The sequence below is a fragment of the Somniosus microcephalus genome, chromosome 4, assembly GCF_052327205.1.
Source record: "Somniosus microcephalus isolate GS21.2 chromosome 4, FLI_Smic_1.0, whole genome shotgun sequence".
Classification (NCBI taxonomy): domain Eukaryota; kingdom Metazoa; phylum Chordata; class Chondrichthyes; order Squaliformes; family Somniosidae; genus Somniosus; species Somniosus microcephalus.
This window is the reverse complement of record NC_140990.1, coordinates 325,597,213-325,619,355: the sequence shown is the minus strand read 5'-3', so window position 1 is coordinate 325,619,355 and position 22,143 is coordinate 325,597,213. Positions and strand designations below refer to the sequence as shown.

The window sequence follows — 22,143 nt, the reverse complement described above, 5'->3', positions numbered from 1 at the left end:
CATCCAAGCTAATGCTCGCTCTGGCTTGGCTTTTGATTTTACACCTCAAGAAACTCTGTCATTGATTGGCATAGATAAATTGCTTCCATGACAAATATAGCAACAATAAACCTCAGCAAGAGTACCTGAGGCAACACACGCATTTTAATAAGCAACAACTTTACAGTTAACCTTTTTACTGTGAGAAACCAAGTTTGAATAAAGTGCATTCCAGGCACCATTTTTCACTGATGCTTCCACGTTCTGGTTTAATTAAATAATATTTCACACCTGTGTGACACCCTGTAAATGAAGTGCAGATGAAACTCAGCAAGAGTTGTCGGAAAAATAATGGCTACCTGGGAGTAGTGACAGATTGGGATCTGACAGATGGACTTAAATGATTGACGTATAGAATAGTGGATCTAAATGAGGGAACAGCTGGTTGTATCCAACAGAGGGATTTGGACAGGTTATATTTAGGGTGGGTGATGCTGGATGAGCATCTCATTTTACAATGCCGCCCAATTTTCTTTTCCAATAAATCGGGCGGGGTGTAAAACAGACGGCCAATTTTTTTTTTTCAATTTTATTTGTCACATAACCAAATACAACAAGTGAAATCTAGTCAGTGAAATGCTTTTTTCTTAATGAGCCGAGCGCACCAAGCAGCAAAGGACACTTAGCTGCCTGGTACGCACGGAGCCCGCAAGGACGGCAGCCATCTTCATTGGCGCCATCACAATAGGGTCCGCTCTCGCCTCGCTCTGCCTTTCCCGCACTCCTGCCCGACAATCTTCAGCCGCCGTGGTACCGACGTCCCGGGGCCTGCTTCTCCCTGGCTCTCCTTCCACCCAGTCTGACCGCCATCGCTTGCTTTGCGCTACAGCTGAAGAGCGCTTCCACCCGTCCCCGTGACTAAATTGGGCTGGATTTTGCCAGCCCCAAGGAGGCGGGTATGGAGGCGGCACAGCCGGTAAAGTTGCAGAATGTGGGGGCGGCTGGCAAACCTGCCCCCATCCCGCCTCCGTGCCCTTTTGCCAGGAGGCGGGAAGCCCTCCTGCCCCGGGTCCCGTCTCCTTGAGGCGGGAAGGGGATTAAATCCTATTAACTGCCTGTTAACAGGTAGTTAACAGGCAGAAAAAAGGATTAGTCCCATTTTGCCTTTTCAAGTGCAGGCTTCCCGACCTCAGAGAACCCTGTTGGGTTGGAGGAGTTGAGTAGGAGGTCAGCGGGGGTCGGAGGAGCCTGAAAGTGAGATGTAGAGGTGAGTGATGGGTGCAAGTGTGGAGTGGTAAGTATGTAAGGTGACTGCTAAGTGTTATAAAATGTTCTTTTACCTTTGTTTCTGCCTACAGCCTTCAACCGCTGTGGAGCCGGAGTCCCGACATCCTCATTGTAGCTTTCACAGACTGGCCGTTGGATCCTCCGTACCAACAGCCAGGTGATTTCTGCAAAGTTGAAAGGTTTGATGAGTCCTGAACATAATGGCTCATCAAACTACACAGAATGTCAGTGTTTGACAGCTTCACAAAGCTGTCAAACGCTGACATTTCTTCTTTCAAGAAATCTTGACAGATGGCAGGTCATACGTTGACATGCTACCAAAGCCTTGCCACCCCCGGAAGACCAGGTGCTCACTCTGTCGACCTCCGACGTAAGGGGTGTTCTACGCGGAGTGAACACACGAAAGGCTGCTGGACCGGATAGCATCCCTGGACGGGTACTCAAGGAATGTGCTGATCAGCTGGCTGATGTCTTCACCGCCATCTTCAATCTGTCATTGGCCCAGGCAGTAGTCCCTACATGCTTCAAGACCGCTACCATTATTCCTGTGCCAAAGCAAACGGCTGTGACGTGCCTGAACGACTATTGACCTGTCGCACTCACACCCATCATAATGAAGTGTTTCGAGAGACTGGTCCTGGCTCACATCAAAGCCAGTGTTCCTGCCTCTCTTGAGCAACACGCGTGTGCCTATCGTGCAAACAGATCAACGGAGGATGCAATCACAACTGCTCTACACTCTGCACTGAATCACTTAGATGGTAAAGAGACCTATATCAGAATGCTGTTCATAGACTACAGCTCAGCATTCAACACCATCGTCCCCAACAAGCTGGCCACCAAACTCCACACTCTTGGCCTGAACACTTCCCTCTGCAACTGGACCCTGGACTTCCTAACAAACAGACCCCAGTCTGTCAAATTAGGTAACCACACCTCCCCCCCGCCTGACCCTGAACACGGGGGCCCCACAAGGATGTGTGCTGAGCCCCCTCCTCTACTCCCTCTTCACCCACGACTGTGTGGCTGTTCATGGTTCCAACACCATCATCAAGTTTGCAGATGATACCACGGTAGTAGGCCAGATCACAGCATAAACTGGGAACTGAACACGCTGCAGCCTCCTGGGAGCTGTGATGGTGGCCCTGTAGAGAATAACGTTGAGCAGAAACCTGAGGAAAGAAGAAACTCTGGAGTCAGGCCTGCAGATCTGTGAAGCCACGGCAACCAGAAGGAGACCTTGAAGAACCAAAGTTAGGCTGAAATAATTAGGTGATCAAATCAGGGATTCTGTGCTGGTCCAGTAGATACAATAATGGGAGAGGAGATTCATCTAATGGTGGCCCAGTAGAAATAGCAGTGGAATAGGGTACAGGTAGTGAACCGGTGATGGTCTGTTAGAGACAGTGAACCAGTGGTGATCTAGTACAGGCAGTATGTCAGTGATGGTCTGGTACAGGTAGTGAACCAGTGATGGTCTGGTACAGGCAGTATGTCAGTGATGGTCTAGTACAGGTAGTATGTCAGTGATGGTCTGGTACAGGTAGTATGTCAGTGATGGTCTGGTACAGGTAGTGAACCAGTGATGGTCTGGTACAGGTAGTATGCCAGTGATGGTCTGGTATAGGTAGTATGTCAGTGATGGTCTGGTACAGGTAGTGAACCAGTGATGGTCTGGTACAGGTAGTATGTCAGTGATGGTCTGGTACAGGTAGTATGTCAGTGATGGTCTGGTACAGGTAGTATGTCAGTGATGGTCTGGTACAGGTAGTATTGTCAGTGATGGTCTGGTACAGGTAGTATGTCAGTGATGGTCTGGTACAGGTAGTATGTCAGTGATGGTCTGGTACAGGTAGTGAACCAGTGATGGTCTGGTACAGGTAGTGAGGCAGTGATGGTCTGGTACAGGTAGTGAGGCAGTGATGGTCTGGTACAGGTAGTATGTCAGTGATGGCCTGGTACAGGTAGTATGTCAGTGATGGTCTGGTACAGGTAGTATGTCAGTGATGGTCTGGTACAGGTAGTATGTCAGTGATGGTCTGGTACAGGTAGTATGTCAGTGATGGTCTGGTACAGGTAGTATGTCAGTGATGGTCTGGTACAGGTAGTATGTCAGTGATGGTCTGGTACAGGTAGTATGTCAGTGATGGTCTGGTACAGGTAGTATGTCAGTGATGGTCTGGTACAGGTAGTGAACCAGTGGTGATCTGGTACAGGTAGTGAGGCAGTGATGGTCTGGTACAGGTAGTGAGGCAGTGATGGTCTGGTACAGGTAGTATGTCAGTGATGGCCTGGTACAGGTAGTATGTCAGTGATGGTCTGGTACAGGTAGTATGTCAGTGATGGTCTGTACAGGCAGTATGTCAGTGATGGTCTGGTACAGGTAGTGAGGTAGTGATGCTCTGGTACAGGTAGTATGTCAGTGATGGTCTGGTACAAGTAGTGAACCAGTGATGGTCTGGTACAGGTAGTATGTCAGTGATGGTCTGGTACAGGTAGTATGTCAGTGATGGCCTGGTACAGGTAATATGTCAGTGATGGTCTGGTACAGGTAGTATGTCAATGATGGTCTGTACAGGCAGTATGTCAGTGATGGTCTAGTACAGGTAGTGAGGCAGTGATGGTCTGGTACAGGTAGTATGTCAGTGATGGTCTGGTACAGGTAGTGAGGCAGTGATGATCTGGTACAGGTAGTATGTCAGTGATGGTCTGGTACAGGTAGTATGTCAGTGATGGTCTGGTACAGGTAGTGAGGTAGTGATGCTCTGGTACAGGTAGTATGTCAGTGATGGTCTGGTACAGGTAGTGAACCAGTGATGGTCTGGTACAGGTAGTATGTCAGTGGTGGTCTGGTACAGGTAGTAGGTCAGTGATGGTCTGGTACAGACAGTGAGCCAGTGGTGATCTGGTACAGGTAGTATGTCAGTGATGGTCTGGTACAGGTAGTGAGCCAGTGGTGATCTGGTAAAGTGAGCCAGAGGTGGCCTGGTAGAAAAACTAATAAAACACTGTCCTCTTAACCTAGAGGGAGGTGCGTTTGAATCCTAGTTCTAATTGGAATTCCAACTTTGTTGTCTTCATTGGCTGATGGCTTTTCCTGGCCAGACCAGTGACTGGAGTGTGCATTGTGTTGGTGGACACCATCACAGGGCAAGGACCTGCCCCACTGAGCAAAAAGCCACCTAGTCATAGAGTTATACAGCACAGAAAGAGACCCTTCAGCCCATCGTGTCCGCGCCGGCCATCAAGCCCTGCCTATTCTAATCCCATTTTCCAGCACTTGGTCCATAGCCTTGTATGCTATGGCGTTTCAAGTGCTCATCTAAATGCTTCTTGAATGTTGTGAGGGTTCCTGCCTCTACCACCCTTTCAGGCAGTGAGTTCCAGATTCCAACCACCCTCTGGGTGAAAAAGTTTTTCCTCAAATCCCCGCTAAACCTTCTGCCCCTTACCTTGAAACTATGCCCCCTGCTGATGGTCAGTCACTGTTCTCACTCAGAGAGGTCAATGCTTTCAATTGACTTTCCATTTTGGTTTAACAAGGAAACAGGACAGTGTTACCGGACAGTATAAAAGGCACTGTTGCTATTTCCCAATGTTTGCTATTTCCCATCGGCAGATGCGCAATGCGGTCCAGGACCTGGAGCAGTTTCTGATGGTTGACATATATTTTTCACCAGAGTTGGGTTAACTAGATAACTATCCACAGGATTGTAACCAATGATTAGTTAAAGACCAGATACACACCCAGAAGCTTCTGAATAAATCAAAAAGAAAAAGATCTAACTTTTTTTTAACTTGCAGTTTAAACAGTCCTGATAGTCAGGTGAGATCTTACTGTTGCATGATTTAAATGAGGGGACCGAGTGTCATGTATCCAAGTTTGCTGTTGATACAAAGCTGGGTGGGAAAGTAAGTTGTGAGAAGGATGCAAAGAGGCTGCAAAGGGATATAGGCAGGTTAAGTGAGTGGGTAAGAACATGGTAGATGGAATATAATGTGGAGAAATGTGAAGTTATCCACTTTGGTGGGAAAAATAGAAAAGCAGAATATTTTTTAAATGGTGAGAGATTGGGAAATGTTGGTGTTCAGAGGAACCTGGATGTCCTTGTACACGAATCACTGAAAGTTAACATGAAGGTACAGGAAGCAATTAAGAAAGCAAATGGTGTATTAGCCTTTATTACAAAATGATTGGAGAATAATCTTACTGCAATTATATAGGGCGTTGGTGAGATCACACCTGGAGTTCTGTGCATAGTTCTGGTCTCCTCACCTAAGGAAGTATATACTTGCCTTAGAGGGAGTGCGACAAAGATTCACTGGACTGATTCCTGGGATGAGGGGGTTGTCCTATGAGGAGAGATTGAGTCGACTAGGCCTATATTCTCAAGAGTTTAGAAGAATGAGAGGTGATCTCATTGAAACCTATAAAATTCTTAAGGGGATTGACAGGGTAGATGCAGGGAGGATGTTTCCCCTGGCTGGGGAGTCTAGAATTAGGTGTCACAGTCCCAGAATAAGGGGTCGGCCATTTAGGACTGAGATGAGGAGAAATGTCTCCACTCAGAGGGTTGTGAATATTTGCAGGGAAAAATTGGGTTGCGCCCCCATTGGGGCGTTAACTTCGCCGGGGCTATCAACAGCCCCCAAAAAAGTTAATGCCCCTGCAGCCGAAATTGGGTGATAGCGTTCCAAGCAGGAGGTGGGGTGCTGCTGGAAGCGCTCCCCCTCCCACTTGGGGCGCTCCAGCTCAATATGGCAGCGCAATATGTTGCAGCGTCACACGCGCCGGCACGTCATGCTGCAGTGCTGCAGGCCTCCTTCCCCTTATTAAAGTGGAGGGACCTTGCGCAGTGTGACCCGGGGCCCAGCTGGGCCACCAGGGAGCAGAGTGCCGGCAAAAGAGCCCAGCACTCAAGAGAAGTGCCGGGCTGCCCGATCACGGCCAGCACCCCATGGGGGGACGGCAGAGGGGACAGGTGCTGGCAGGTAGCCAGCAAAAAAAATGGCCACCCGGCATCTCCCCTTTAAATATTGCCACCCCGGCCGCACGTACGCCCCTCTGACCCTGTCAGACATAGCATCCGGAGGTACGTCAGAGGACACGACCCAAGTTTGCTGCCGGAGCACGAGCGGGGCGCTGCGCATGGCGATGACGTAATCGTCGGAGGTGCAGCGCTGCGGGGTGCTACCGGCTACCACCGCCGCTAACCTCCCGTTGAATTTCGTGGAAGGCGTTAGCGGCATCACGCCCAGCACTAGTTGCTTTGCGCCCAGTTAGCACCCCCTTGGGGCGTTAAGGGAAGGCGCAAAGTAACCGAATTTTGCCTCCTTGGAGTTCTCTACTCTAGAGGGCTGCGGATGCTCAGTAGTTGAGTATATTTAAAACATAGATTGATAGATCTTTGTATACTAAGGGAACCATGGGATTTGGGGATAGTGCGGGAAGGTGGAGTTAAGGTAGAAGGTCAGCCATGATGTTATTCAATGGTGGAGCAGGCTCGAGGGGCCGAATGGCCTACTCCTGCTTCTATTTGTTGTGTTCTTATGTTCCCATGTGAGGCAGAAGCAATCGTGCTATTTCTATTTCACTTCTCACCCTGAAGTGCTTATCTCCTTCAGTGGGGCCCAGAAGAGGGACACTAGGGCCGTGGAACAGGGCGCTGGGACTGCGGAGAAGGGCACTTGGGCAAGTAACAAGGAGGATCGCAAATAAAAATACATCTCTGTGTGACTGCCGTTCAACCAGCCAGTCACTGAGGCCATAGACAAATCTAGGTCGAGAGATATTACAAATATCCAAATTAAAATTGAGTAAGATGTCCAAACAGGAATAAAATTAAACAGAGAAGTGAAAAACAAACACTGGGGTTGGTCAGGCTTGAGGAACCACAATTAGATTGAAATAATTAGCAATATAAATAAATAGTAAACAAAATAGGTAAAATTACAACACTTAATCCCCAAATCATGTCCACCCTGACTTATATGTGCGTTATTGCGACAAGTCTGGAAGAATGGGACAGCATAGAGCAATAGCCGATTGGGTGACCGCTTTGCGGAACACCTCCATTCAGTCCGTAAAAGTGACCCCGAGCTTCTGGTCACCTGTCACTTTAATTCTCCGCTCCACTCCCACTCTGACCTCTCCATCCTCGGCCTCTTACACTGTTCCACTGAAGCTCAACGTAAGCTCGAGGAACAGCATCTCATCTTTCGATTAGGCACTTTATAGCCTTCTGGACTCAACATCGAGTTCAACAATTTCAGACCATAACCTCGGCCCCTATTTTTTTTTCCATTTATTTCATTTATTATCATTATTTTTTTCTCTCTCCCACATGGCAGCTGTCTTTCATTCTGCCAGTGCCATTTACACTTCATCTACAGCCATCTTTTGTTTCTTAACTTGTTCCATTACCATCTCCTTTTGCCTTGCACCATCTCTTAATGTCTCTTAATCTCTTCTGCCTTCCAACCTATCACAGACCTTCCCTTTTGTTCTTTCCTCCCCTCCCCCCTTGCCCTGCCCCTGCACTTGCTTAAAAACCTGTTCCATCTCCAGCTTTTTCCAGTTCTGACGAAGGGTCATCGACCTGAAACGTTAGGGTAGATTTTCACTGTGCCGTGAGGCGGGGTTTCAGGTGTGTGGGGGCAGGGGGGGGAAATCCCGAATTTGGGGGTCCTGACACCATCCCGCCCAAAACCCGCCTCCATGTAAGTTTCAAGGGAGGCAGGTACCCGCCCCGCACTGGGACCCGCTGACCCGAGGCGGCAAGGGATTTTCTGTTTTTATTATAGAGCAATAGCCCACTGGTTAGTCAACCAACAACATGGGATTGAATGGGGGGTTTGTGGCACAGCTCTGAGAGGCTTGTTGTAGTTACATCAATAATCAATATGCTTAATTGCAGCTTCTGTGTCTAACCATGAAAATGACAGTCGTGGGAACAGTACATACACATATCAAATACACATACACATCTGCATACAGACACCTGAATGAAGTAATTGTCACATCTCAATGAAACAGTACTGATGAAGGTCATAGCTCCACAGAAATCAATAATACACTTATTCTAGAGTATATCAAAAGGCTGTAATTCAATTATCCAGAATTAAAAGACTGAACCACATCTTATTAAATGTAATTGTGTCATTTATTAAAATGCAGTCATTAAAAATCACCTCAGCTTTCAACAAAGTCCGTTGTAAACAGCACGTCTGTGGGTTACTGGCTCTGGGCCAGTATATGCCGAAAACTACTGTTCTTCATTTAAGAATAGATGGTTGACAGAAAGGGAGATGGGGAGAGGGCGGGTACACACACTCAATAAGATCCCAAGGGCATTTCACTGAAGGCAGAGCGAGGAAGCCATCGCGACTTTCCACCCAGGCTGAAGCAGGTGGGCAGCTGGTGGGAAGGACAAAGAGGCCCTCCAGGTAATTTCATTTTGGGGTCAGGAGGAGTAGGAGTGCCTCCCTCACCTCTGACCTCCCCTGGCCTGTACTCCCCCTCGATCTCCCCCCCCCCCCATTCCCTTTCCGGAGACCCTCCTCGCCACTTACCTGGAAGCTAGTAATTAGGAAAGCTAATAGAATGTTATTGTTTATTACGAGGAGAATTGAATACAACCGTGGCTAACAAGGGAAATTAGGGATAACATAAGATCCAAGGAGAGGACATATAAATTGGCCAGATAAAGCAGTAAACCTGAGGATTGGGAGCAGTTTCGGATTCAACAAAAGAGGACAAAGGGATTAATTAAGAGGGGGAAAATAGAGTATGAGAGTAAACTTTCACGGAACATAAAAACTGACTGTAAAAGCTTTTATAGATATGTGAAGAGAAAAAGATTGGTGAAGTCAAGCATAGGTCCCTTGCAGTCAGAATCAGGGGAATTTATAATGGGGAACAAAGAAATGGCAGACCAATTAAATACATACTTTATTTCTGTCTTCACAAAGGAAGACACAAATAACCTCCCAGAGATGTCGGGAACATAGGATCTAATGAAAGGGAGGAACTGATAGAAATCAATATTTGTAGGGAAATGGTGTTAGAGAAATTGACGGGATTGAAGGCCGATAAATCCCCAGGGCCCGATAATCTACATCCTAGGGTACTTAAGGAAGTGGCCCTAGAAATAGAAGACACATTGCTGGTCATCTTCCAAAATTCAATAGACTCTGGAACAGTACCCATGGATTGGCAGGTAGCTAATGTTACCCCACTGTTCAAAAAAGGTGGTAGAGAGAAAACGGGGAATTACAGACCGGTAAGCCTGACATCAGTAGTAGGGAAAATGCTAGAGTCCATTATAAAAGATGTAATAGCAGAGCACTTGGAAAACAGTGACCAGATCGGACAAAGTCAACATGGATTTACAAAAGGTAAATCGTGCTTGACTAATCTACTGGAATTTTTTGAGGATGTAACTGGTAAAATAGATAAGGGAGAACCAGTGGATGTGGTGTATTTGGACTTTCAAAAGGCTTTCGATAAGGTCCCGCATAAGAGATTAGTGTGTAAAGTTAAGGCACATGGGATTGAGGGCAAGGTACTGACTTGGATAGAGAACTGGTTGGCAGACAGAAAGCAAAGAGTTGGAATAAATGGCTCTTCTTCTGAGTGGCAGGCAGTGACTAGTGGGATACCGCAGGGATCGGTCCTTGGACCCCAGCTATTCCAATATATATTAATGATCTGGACGAGGGAACTAGATGTAATATCTCCAAGTTTGGAGACGACACAAAGCTGGGTGGGCGTGTGTGCTGTGAGGAGGATGCCGAGACACTCCAGTATGATTTGGACAGGTTGGGTAATTGGGCAGAAGCATGGCAGATGCAATATAATGTGGATAAATGCGAGGTTATCCACTTTGGTGTCAAAAACAAGAAGGCCAATTATTACCTGAATGGCAATAGATTGGGAGAAGGGGAAGTGCAACGGGACCTGGGCGTCCTTGTGCACCAGTCGCTGAAGGTAAGCATGCAGGTGCAGCAGGCGGTTAAGAAGGCAAATGGTATGTTGGCCTTCATAGCGAGAGGGTTTGAGTACAGGAACAAGGATGTCTTGCTGCAGTTGTACAGGGCCTTGGTGAGACCACATCTTGAGTATTGTGTGCAGTTTTGGTTGCCTTATCTGAGGAAGGATGTTCTTGTCATGGAAGGAGTGCAGCGAAGATTCACCAGGCTGATACCTGGGATGGCAGGAATGACGTATGAGGAGAGATTGAGTCGATTGGGCTTGTACTCACTGGAGTTTAGAAGAATGAGAGGGGACCTCATTGAAACTTATAAAGTTCTAACAGGACTAGACAGACTAGATGCAGGAAAGATGTTCCCGATGGTTGGGGAGTCCAGAACCAGGGGTCACGGTCTAAGGATAAGGGGTAAGCCATTTAGGACAGAGATGAGGAGGAATTTCTTCACCCAGAGAGTGGTGAACCTGTGGAATTCTCTTCCACAGAAGGCAGTAGAGGCCAATTCATTAAATATATTCAAGAAGGAGTTGGATATATTTCTTAAGGCTAAACGGATCAAGGGATATGGGGAGAAAGCAGGGACAGGGTACTGAATTTGGATGATCAGCCATGATCGCATTGAATGGCAGAGCAGGCTCGAGGGGCCGAATGGCCTACTCCTGCTCCTATCTTCTATGTTTCTACGTAAAAGTAGGGAGGTTATGCTTCAATTATACAGGGCATTGGTGAGACCACATCTGGAGCACTGTGTACAGCATTGGTCTCCTTATTTAAGGAAGGATGTAAATGCATTGGAAGCAGTTCAGAGAAGGTTTACTAGACTAATACCTGGAATGGGCGGGTTGTCTTATGAGGAAAGGTTGGACAGGCTAGGCTTGTATCCGCTGGAGTTTAGAAGAGTAAGAGGTGACTTGATTGAAACATATAAGATCCTGAGTGGTCTGGACAGGGTGGATGTGGAGAGGATGTTTCCTCTTGTGGGAGAATCTAGAACTAGGGGTCACTGTTTAAAAATAAGGGGTCGCCCATATAAGACAGAGATGAGGCGAATTTTTTTCTCACAGAGGGTCGGGAGTCTTTGGAACTCTCTTCCTCAGAGGGCGGTGGAAGCAGAGTCTTTGAATATTTTTAAGGCAGAGGTAGGTAGATTCTTGATAAGCAAGGGGGTGAAAGGTTATCGGGGGTAGGCGGGAATGTTGAGTAATCAGAGCAGCCATGATCTTATTGAATGGCGGAGCAGGCTCGAGTGGTCTACTCCTGCTCCTAATTCATATGTTCGTATGTTCCTATGTTCATATGTATGCCTCTTGGCACCCGATCTCCCCCACCCGGCGGCTGCGCTGCGCCCTCTTCCAGCTAATTTATAGAATTAATTACATCAAATTTTACAGCACAGAAACAGGCCATTCAGCCCAATTGGTCTATGCCGATGCTGATGCTCCTCACGAGCCTCCTCCCACCTCACTTTATCTCACCTTATCAACATAACCTTCTATTCCTTTCTCCCTCGTGTACTTATCTAGCTTCCCTGTAAATGCATCGATGTTATTCACCTCAACTACTCCTTGTGGTAGCGAGTTCCACATTCTCACCACTCTGAGTAAAGAAGTTTCTCCTGAATTCCTTATTAGATTTATTAGTGACTATCTTATATTCTTCTTCTTTCATATGGCAGTAGCAAAACAAATTAAATGTCAATACCTAAGTCAGATATTCAGGCCAAAGCTTCCGGTGTAACATCACGGATATCTTGTAGGCTGCCTGCGAATTTCCTCTGAGGGCAGTGCCCAATGATGTGCTCCAGGGTCTGATTAGGAGTTCTACAGTTGCATGATATGGATGCTTTAATTTTCCATCAATGGAGAAGTTGGCAGCATCTACCATGACCGGTTCTGAGGCGGTTGATGGTTGTCCACTGTTTGCGAAGAATATTTCATCCTTCAGGTTGTACTGTGGGGTCCACTATAAGGAACCCATTCCGTATGTCGCAGTTCTTCCAAGCATTTCACCATGGGTCATCAAGGCTGAGGGGAGATCGCTGAAGGGCTTCAGCGACTGTCCAAAATGGCCTTCTAGATTTGAGATGGGTTGGTGGTAGGTTGTTCAAGTCAGCCTAGATCGGCATGTCTTTGCTGGTTTAGCGGTGGTATTCTCTGGAGACTGCATTATCACGGAGTAGGTGTGGTGGTGTGATGTTTGCAAGCACGGGCTGCCAAGGTGCTGGTGCCGATAAAAGCGTACCAGTGATAATTCTCATCGTATGATCCCCTAGCTTTAGTCTCCTCCAAAAGCAGAAACATTTTCTCTACATTTACTCGACCAAAACCATTCATAATTTTAAAGGCCTCTATTAGGTCACCCCTCAGCCTCTCATCTCTTTGGACTCTCCTGCAAGCAGAGACATTTTCTCCACTTGTTATGTTTCCTGGCATCTATTGTGAATCCATCCAGGACTTCCTAACTAGGAATATCAGATTCTGTGATCGCCTTTGAGAAGATTTATAAATTCTGGTCTAGACCTAATACGATATGATACCATGAACTGAGTTATTATTAACTTGAGGCCATCCAAACTTTTGCTGCCCGTCCCCTAACTCGCACCATGTCCTGCTCACCCATCTCCCCTGTGCTCGCTGACCTACATTGCCTCCCAGTTCAGCAACACTTCAAGTATAAAATTCTCATCCATGTTTTCAAATCCCTCCTTGGCTTCTCCCCTCCCTATCTCTGTAAACTCCTCCAGCCCCACAACCCTCCGAGATCTCTGCGCTCCACCAGTTCTGGCCTCTTGAGCATCCCCGATTTTAATTGCTCTACCATTGGTGGCCACGCCTTCAACTGCCTGTACCCTAAGCTCTGGAATTCCCTCCCTAAACCTCTCTGCCTCTTGACCTCTCTTTCCTCCTTTAAGACGCTCCGTAAAACCTACCTCTTTGACCAAGCTTTAGGTCATCTGCCCTAATATCTCCGGTGGTCCGGTGCGGTGTCAAATTTTGTATGATAACACTCCTGTGAAGCGCCTTGGGACTATAAAGACGCTATATAAATGCAAGTTGTTGTTGTTGAGTTGTAGAATTGTTAATCTAGTTTTAAACTGGGTTGGGAACCCTGCATGTCTTGTCCACTCTTGAGGAAACTGCTGACTGGGTATAGACTTTGCGCAGTTTTTTTTGTTCTTTTTTTTCAAATGGACAGCTTTACTGTAAGCTCACCAAATCCCTGTGAAATAGTTCTCCTAATTTCAGTCCCTGCCAATGGGTGGTATTAAATGATTACTATTCACTGTGGTATGACTTTATTAAAGATGGTTCATTTGAATTCAAAACCAATAACATCCAAGTTGTATGCTTTCTTTTTTCCAAGTGTGATTCTTTTCAGCGCTAGGAGAGATACCCTCCTCTTTCTTCAGGTTCACCATGAGGTCCTAGTCCTTGGTCGTTGCATTTCACATTACTAACTCAGGTACTAAGTTAGTCATCATAGATAATCTCGTCCCTAGTCCAATCCTCCTGACTCTGTGTGACGGCATTCAACCTTTGGACCAATATGGACATTGTGCAAGCAACAGAAACGTCTCTTGAGTGTTGCAATAAAATGCTCCACGCTTCCTGCAGCTCCTGTTGTTGCTTCAAAGATTACAACAACAACAACTTGTATTTCTGTAGCACCGTTAACGTAGTGAAACATCCCAAGACGCTGCGCAGGAGCGTTTTAAGACAAAAAATTTGACACCGAGCCACCTAAGGAGAAATTAGAGCAAGTGGCCAAAAGCTTGGTCAACGAGATAGGCTTTAAGGAGCGTCTAAAAGGAGGAAAGAGAGGTAGTGAGGCGGAGAGGTTTAGGCAGGGAATTCCAGAGCTTAGGGCCCAGGCAACAGAAGGCACGGCCACCAATGGTTGAGTGATTATAATCAGGGAAGCTCAAGAGGGCAGCTCTCTCGGGGGGTTGTGGGGCTGAAGGAGATTACAGAGATAGGGAGGGGTGAGGCCAAGGAGGGATTTGAAAACAAGGATGAACATTTTGAAATTGAGGTACTGTTTAACCAGGAGCCAATATAGGTGATGCGCTATCAATCCTACTAAAAGGCTGAGCAGAGTTCAGAACGACAGGCTTTTATTAACTACTGAATTGCACTTCAAACAGATCAGGACTATGCCTCTAGTGGACGACCGAATGCCAGAGAGCTGCCATGCGGCCGTCCTTATACCAGGTAGCCAGGGGCGGAGTCAGCTGAGGCATAGTCAGGCATAACAGTGAAACAAGAGTGAACGACAACAACAACAACAACAACAACAACAATAGCGAACACAGTGAACGACAGTGGTTTACCACATTCACCCCTCGTTTAAAATTAAGTCCGGCGGGGTGAAGTGTATCAAAAGTTCGAGTAGGCGAGTCTGTCGGGCGGCCTCGTTTGCCGTCGAGATCTTCGTGGCGACGGTTGCGATGGTACAGCTTCCAACGACGCGTCTTGAACGGGGTCGAGCACCGGCGTATCGTCCCCTTTGGTGTTGGGTGGGTGAGTGGACTCCGGCTGGTCCTGGGGTCGCGGCATGCCGTCTACTGGGGTGGAATGGACAGGGGTGAGAATTGGGTCTACTGAATTTTGGGCCGTGTCGAAGGGGGTCGTGGTGGAGGGCAATGGTGACGGGTCAGTGGACCCCGAGGGTGCCAGATCTCTAATGGAGACTGTATCCTCCCGCCCGTCCGAGTATGCCACATAGGCGTACTGGGGGTTGGCATGGAGGAGGTGAACCTTCTCTACCAGGGGAGCCGTTATGTGGGACCTTACATGCTTCCTCAGCAGGACGGGCCGTGGGGACGTCAGCCAGTGTGGTAGTGAGGTACTAGATGTGGACCTCCGGGGAAAAACGAACATTCGCTCATGGGGGGTGGCGTTGGTGGCAGTACACAGCAGTGACCGGATGGAGTGGAGCGCATCAGGTAGGACATCCTGCCAACGGGAGGTTGGAAGGCCCCTAGATTTTAAGGCTAGGAGGGCCGCCTTCCAGACCGTCGCGTTCTCTCTTTCAACCTGTCCGTTCCCCCGGGGGTTGTAGCTGGTGGCCCAGCTTGAGGCAATACCTCTCATGAGCAGGTACTGACGGAGTTCGTCACTCATGAAGGACGAGCCCCGGTCGCTATGAATATAGCTGGGAAAACCGAACAGAGCAAAGAGGTTGTGCAGGCATTTAATGACCGTAGCGGTGGTCATGTCCGGGCAGGGGATGGCGAAAGGGAAACGGGAGTACTCATCAACTATGTTGAGGAAGTACACATTACGGTCAGAGGAGGGGAGGGGCCCTTTAAAGTCGACACTCAGGCGCTCAAAAGGGCGGGTGGCCTTGATCAGGTTTGCTCTGTCAGGCATATAGAAGCGCGGCTTGCACTCTGCACAGACTGGGCAGCTCCTGGTCATGGTCCTGACCTCCTCGATGGAGTAAGGCAGGTTGCGGGCCTTGATGAAGTGGAAGAACCTGGTGACCCCCGGGTGGCAGAGGTCGTTGTGGAGGCCCCGTAGTCTATCGATCTGCGCGGTGGCGCATGTGCCTCGCGATAGAGCATCTGAGGGTTCGTTGAGTTTCCCGGGCCGGTACAAAATGTCGTAATTGTAGGTGGAAAGTTCAATTCTCCACCTCAAAATCTTGTCATTTTTGATTTTGCCCCTCTGCTTGTTGTTGAACATGAAAGCGACTGAACGTTGGTCAGTAAGCAGGGTAAATCGTTTTCCAGCCAGGTAGTGCCGCCAGTGGCGCACCGCCTCCACAATGGCCTGGGCCTCTTTTTCCACAGAGGAGTGTCTGAGTTTGGAGCCCTGGAGGGTTCGTGAAAAAAAGGCCACGGGTCTTCCCGCCTGGTTAAGGGTAGCGGCCAGGGCAAAGTCGGATGCATCGCTCTCCACCTGGAAGGGGATGGACTCGTCTACCGAGTGCATGGTGGCCTTGGCAATGTCATCTTTTATACGGTGAAAGGCTGAGCGGGCCTCCGCCGTCAGGGGGAAAGAAGTGGACTTGATAAGTGGACGGGCTTTGTCCGCATAATGAGGGACCCACTGGGCGTAATAGGAAAAGAAGCCCAGGCACCTTTTGAGGGCCTTGAGACAGTGGGGCAGGGGAAGTTCCATCAATGGGCGCATCCGGTCAGGGTCAGGACCGATGACTCCGTGTTCCACCACGCAACCAAGGATAGCGAGGCGGGCTGTGCGGAATATGCACTTTTCCTTGTTGTACGTGAGGTTTAGGAGTTGGGCCGTGCAAAGGAACTTATCAAGATTGGCGTCATGGTCCTGCAGATCATGGCCGCAGATGGTCACGTTGTCCAGGTAGGGAAACGTGGCCTGTAACGCATTCTCGTCGACCATCCGGTCCATCTCCCTCTGGAAGACGGAGACATCGTTGGTGACGCCAAAAGGAACCCTGAGGAAGTGAAAAAGACGGCCGTATGCCTTGAAAGCTGTGTACTGGCGGTCCTCAGGGCGGATAGGGATTTGGTGGTATGCTGCCTTGAGGTCAGTGGTCGAGAAAACGTGATATTGCGCTATCTTATTAACCATGTCGGCTATGCGGGGGAGAGGGTATGCGTCCAACTGGGTGTACTTGTTGATAGTCTGGCTGTAGTCGATGACCAGGTGCTGCTTGTTGCCGGTCTTAACGATTACCACCTGAGCTCGCCAGGGGCTGGTACTATCCTCAATAATCCCCTCTTTCAGGAGCCGCGTCACCTCAGATCTTATGAAGGATCTGTCCCCGGTGCTGTATCGCCTGCTCTTTGTGGCGATAGGCTTGCAGTCGCGGGTGAGGTTAGCGAACAGGGGGGGGGGGTGTGATTTTGAGGGTGGAGAGACTACAGGTGGGGCGCGGCGGGCAATTTAAAAACTGCTGGTTGCAGACAGTGAGCGGGGGAAGAGGTCCACCGTATGTCAAGGTGACACTCTTAAAGTGACAATGAAAGTCCAACCCCAGCAGAACGGCAGCGCAGAGATGTGGCAGGACGAATAGCTTTACATTTTTATAAACGGAGCCCTTCACCGAGAGGGTCACTACGCAGTAGCCGCCGACGTCTGCTGAGTGAGATTTTGAGGCCATGGAGATCCGATGGCGTGTTGGCCGGACCGAGAGGGAATAATGCCGTACCGTATCAGGGTGTATGAAGCTCTCCGTGCTCCCGGAATCAAAAAGGCAAGTTGTGGCGCGGCCATTTACCTGGATGTCCATCGTGGACCTGGCTAGCTGATGGGGTCTGGATTGGTCCAGCGTAATGGAGGCCGCTGTGGAGTCGGGAGCGTCGCTGTAGAACCCCGGTGAGGCGGTGGGTGAGTCGGGGGCCCGTTGGCAAAATGGCGGACAAAATGGCGGCGTCGGAGAAGAAGGACAAAATGGCGGCGCCCATGACGATCCCGATCCCCACGAGGCTGGAGGAAGTCAAGATGGCCGCTCCCACGAATCGCACGCGGTGCTGCTGGAGGTAGGGGTCTTCTGGCTTCTGCAGACGCCAGCGTAGTGTCCCTTCTTACCGCAGGCAGAGCAGACCGCGTTTTTCGCCGGGCAGCGCGCCCTGGGGTGTTTGGTTTGGCCACAGAAATAACATTTCTGGCTCGGGCGGGACATCGCTGCAGCAGTTGGGGCCGGGGCCCGGGGCGGCGCCGCGTCCCAAGATGGCGGCGGCTGCGATATCCACGAGGCGGCCACGCGGTCCGGGGAGTAGGCCTCCATGTTCTGATGGGCTACGTCCAACGAAAGGGTAAGTGAAATCGCCTTCTTCAGGTCGAGCTCGCTACTTTCCAGCAGTCGCTGCCGTGTGTGAGTGGACCTGAGGCCCGCAACGAGGGCGTCCCGGATGACCTCCTATGTATGTTCCGTGGCTGATACTTGCTTGCATTCGCAGGCTCGGCCAAGTTCCTTCAGCGCCCGTATGTATGCTTCTGTGGGTTCCCCGGGCTGTTGTTTGCGAGACCCCAGGAGATGTCTTGCGTAAACATAGTTGACCGGGCGTGCATATTGCTCCTTCAAAATGTTGATAGCCCCCTGGTAGCTCGTAGCGTCCCGGATAAGGGCAAAAGCTCGGTGGTTTACTTTAGAATTCAGCACCCTGAGCTTGGCGGCGTCGGTGGCGACGGTCTCGCCGGATGCAGCCAGAAAGGACTCAAAACAGTTCAGCCAGTGCGAGAACTTAGCAGTCGAGTCCGGTTCTTGCGGGTCGAGTTCCAGGCACTTGATCTTAAGTATCTGCAGCATCGTTATTATTTTTTTTTTGTCAGTAGTTAATAAAATTGATGCGCTATCAATCCTAATAAAAGGCTGAGCAGAGTTCAGAATGACAGGCTTTTATTAACTACTGAATTGCACTTCAAACAGATCAGGACTACGCCTCTAGTGGACGACCGAATGCCAGAGAGCTGCCATGCGGCCGCCCTTATACCAGGTAGCCAGGGGCGGAGTCAGCTGAGGCATAGTCAGGCATAACAGTGAAACAAGAGTGAATGACAACAACAACAACAACAACAACAATAGTGAACACAGTGAACGACAGTGGTTTACCACAATAGGTCAGCGAGCACAGGGGTGATGGGTGAACGGGACTTGGTGTGACTTAGGACACGGGCAGCCAAGTTTTGGATGACTTCAAGTTTACGTAGGGTATAATGTGGGAGTCCAGCCAGGAATGCATTGAAATAATTTTACATTTTATTTATTAATTCACAGGATGTGGGTGTCGTTGGCAAGGCCAGCATTTATTGCCCATCCCTAATTTCCCTTGAGAAGGTGGTGGTGAGCCACCTTTCAAACCGCTGCAGTCTGTGTGCTGAAGGTACTCCCACAATGCTGTTAGGTCAGGAGTTCCAGGATTTTGACCCAGCGACGATGAAGGAACGGCCGATATATATCCAAGTCAAGATGGTGTGTGACTTACTGGGGAACTTGGAGGTGGTGGTGTTCCCATTCACTTGCTGCCCTTGTCCTTCTAGGTGGAAGAGGTCGCGGGTTTGGGAGGTGCTGCCGAAGAAGCCTTGGTGAGTTGCTGCAGTGCACCTTGTAGATGGTACACACTGCAGCCATGGTGGAGGGAGTGAATGTTGAAAGTGGTGGATGGGGTGCCGATGAAGTATGCTGCTTTGTCCTGGATGGTGTTGAGCTTCCTGAGTGTTGTTGGGGCTGCACTCATCCAGGCAAGTGGAGAGAATTCCATCACACTCCTGACTTGTGCCTTGTAGTTGGTAGAAAGGCTTTGGGGAGTCAGGAAGTGAGTTATTCGCCTCAGAATTCCCAGCCTCTGACCTGCTCTTGTAGCCATCGTGTTTATGTGACTGGTCCAATGGTGTGCTCTCTTGGTTTTCCCTTGATGTGGCCATCAATGAGTTTGGACCCTAATGCATATTGAGTAAAGTTCTTTGGTGCATCCTCACCATAAATTTCTACTTCACCTACAGGTGAGGTCAGTTGCATAAGTCGCTATCCAGTTACTAATTGTCCTGCTGCCTCAGTCTAGATCAGGAATGGACTCGTTCCCTGTGGATTTCTGCCTATTAGTGACCTTTTAAGCCCAAAAGCAAAGATAGATTTGAGGTAAGAGAAATAGGAACTGACACATTGGACCTTTTCTGTTCCCATCCCAATGCATCTGCATCATTAGATCTCCCACAGGAATGAAGAGAGGAGGAAATGCCGGCTGATGGTAAATTCTATCTTTGCCTTTATTTTTGGTTAATTTTTAAGCCATTCTCAGTTTTGCCAACTGCATAAAGCATCTTTCCGTTATACCTCCAAACATTTGCTGGCGGATCTCACACAGTGTGTTTCACCAGACACTGCCAGAGACACTGTTGAGTCTGTGTTTTCAAATGTAGTTATGCTGAATAACAGGACACAAACTACAGAAGTAATTAAACAGGTCTTTAGTGATTGAGGGTCAAGGCTGAACTGGGATACACTTTGCTCCGCAGGGTTTATATACCGGTGTGGTCACCACCGGTACTACAATGTACAGGAGCCATCAAAAAGTAGTCCATCACCTTAAGGTATCCTCTTAAGGTGGTACAGGTTACATACACTACAATTCCTCCCCTTTTAGCTTAACAGTGTACACCCCAAATTAAACATTACATGGATAACATATATACAATTTTCACACAAAACTGTTCAAAGATTCAGTCTCTGAGGAGGCCTCCTTATCCGGGCCAGATAACGCCTTTCAGGGGTCTCTGGTTCTCGTTGCTAGGGTGACTCATCCATTTGATCTCCTATGGATTGAACATCATCATGTACGTTCGAGTCTGAGGTAGATGCTACAGGCTCAATAACTTCTTCAACTGGTGTCTCTGCCGTAGACATGGGGTCGACCCTTGTTCTCGATTCCACAAGTTGGTCAGCATGACGTCGTATTACGTTCTCTCCAACGTCTACCGTGTACATCAAGGGTCCTTGTCGGGCACGAATTGTTCCGGATTGCCATTTATCATCCCTATAGTCCCTGGCCAACACTGGTTGTCCTATTTCGAAACTTCGAGTGGCCTTGCTATTTACGTGCTGGAATTGCTTGTTTTCGACTTCCCTTCGCACATTGGGTTTTAACAAATCCAACCGGGACCGCAACCTCCTGTTATAGAACATTATGGCAGGGCTTTGATTTGTCACTGCATGCGTGGCGTTTCGATATGCCATCAGGAAATTGTCCACCTTGTGTTGTAGTGGAATATGGTCTTCGCTCATGGCCTTTATCGCCTTTTTGAACGTTTGTACAAATCTCTCGGCCAACCTATTTGTAGCCGGATGATATGGGGCATATAGTGTTTCACCCCATTCTTTTTCATGAATTTCTGGAATTCTTCTGACACGAACTGTGGTCCGTTGTCTGAACATATTTGTTCCGGCAACCCATTCCTTGCAAATATGGTTCTTAGAACTGCGATCGTCTTCTCAGAGGTAGTGGTCGACATCTTAATCACTTCTGGCCATTTAGAATGTGCATCTACTGCTATCAAAAACATGGAATCCATGAATGGACCTGCAAAGTCGATATGCATACGTTGCCATGGGGTTGAAGGCCATTCCCACGGATGCAGCGGTGCAATTGGAGATGCATTTTGAACTTTTTGGCACCCTGAGCAGCTTTTAGTCAGATCCTCTATTTATTTGTCGATACCCGGCCACCACACATAAGCCCTAACAAGGCTTTTCACCTTGACTCCCCCAGATGACCTTCATGCAATTCCTTCAGAACTCTCTCCCTTAATTTAGGAGGAATAATCACCCTTGTTCCATACATCAATGTTCCTTGACATACGGACAGCTGTTCTCGTCTGGCTGAGAATGCTGGTGACAGTGGGTCGCCATGTGCTGGCCATCCCTTCACTGTCAAGTCGTAGACCCGAGACAGTGTCGGGTCATTTCGGGTCTCTCTCTCAATACCCGCATTGGTGACTGGTAAGCATTCGATGATGGTCGAGTGAAATATCTCGACAGGGTCAACTGCCGGTGCCTCTTCCGCTGTAGGTAGTGGCAGGCGCGACAGCCCATCAGCATTACCATGTTGCTTTGTACCTTTGAATTCGATATCATATTGATGTGCCCCTAGGAAAAGGGACCATCTCTGAAGCCTCCGCCGTCATTACCGGAACACCCTTCTTAGGGTTGAAAATGGAAACCAACGGCTGGTGATCTGTCAGCAGCGTAAACTTTTGGCCTTGCAGGTAATGGTTAAATTTCTTAACACCCCACACGAGGCTGAGAGCCTCCCTATCTATCTGAGCATAGTTGCGCTCTGCGGAGGTCAATGATCTGGATGCGAACGCGACTGGCCTTTCCGAGCCATTTGGAAACTTATGTGAGAGCACTGCCCCGATACCATATGGAGAAGCATCACAAGCTAAGCGAATAGGCAGCGTTGGGT

At 48.7% G+C, this 22,143-nt stretch overlaps 1 protein-coding gene across 1 annotated transcript in view; it reads right to left on the bottom strand.

Moving 5' to 3' along the window:
* Positions 1-22,143, bottom strand: part of LOC147120676 (contactin-associated protein-like 5) — a 665,277-nt gene that overhangs the window by 346,207 nt on the left and 296,927 nt on the right. The gene's annotated exons all lie outside the window — the stretch shown is intronic.